The sequence below is a fragment of the Etheostoma spectabile genome, chromosome 8, assembly GCF_008692095.1.
Source record: "Etheostoma spectabile isolate EspeVRDwgs_2016 chromosome 8, UIUC_Espe_1.0, whole genome shotgun sequence".
NCBI lineage: Eukaryota > Metazoa > Chordata > Actinopteri > Perciformes > Percidae > Etheostoma > Etheostoma spectabile.
Window position 1 is genome coordinate 28742589 of NC_045740.1, and position 337 is coordinate 28742925.

The 337-nt window shown below is 37.1% G+C and overlaps 1 protein-coding gene across 1 annotated transcript in view; it reads right to left on the reverse strand.

The window, feature by feature from the left end:
- The window catches only part of LOC116694173 (neural-cadherin), a 100979-nt gene that overhangs the window by 16460 nt on the left and 84182 nt on the right, over positions 1 to 337 (reverse strand). The gene's annotated exons all lie outside the window — the stretch shown is intronic.

The following is a 337-nucleotide window of genomic DNA, read 5'->3' on the forward strand; positions in this document are numbered from 1 at the left end:
TCGGTCTGGAAACCTGCACGTTTAATTCTCCTGCTTCGGTTCACAATTCTGCAGCTAGCAATCACAAACTGGCGTATCTACCTGATAGGGGTGGGACTCACCAGACGCCTACCAATACAATACCATCACGATACTTATGCCACGATACAATATTATTGCGATTTTAAACGTATTGCAATATTCGTCGATATATTGCAATTTATAACCTTTTTTCCAACTTCTAATTTTTCCCAGTTTCAAACGATGTCCCCAAAAGGAAACTTTGTCAACATGTGTTTTATATAAAAAGATACATTTCTCTGTTTGTTCTTATCACTTCAATTTTATTGCTGCAAAG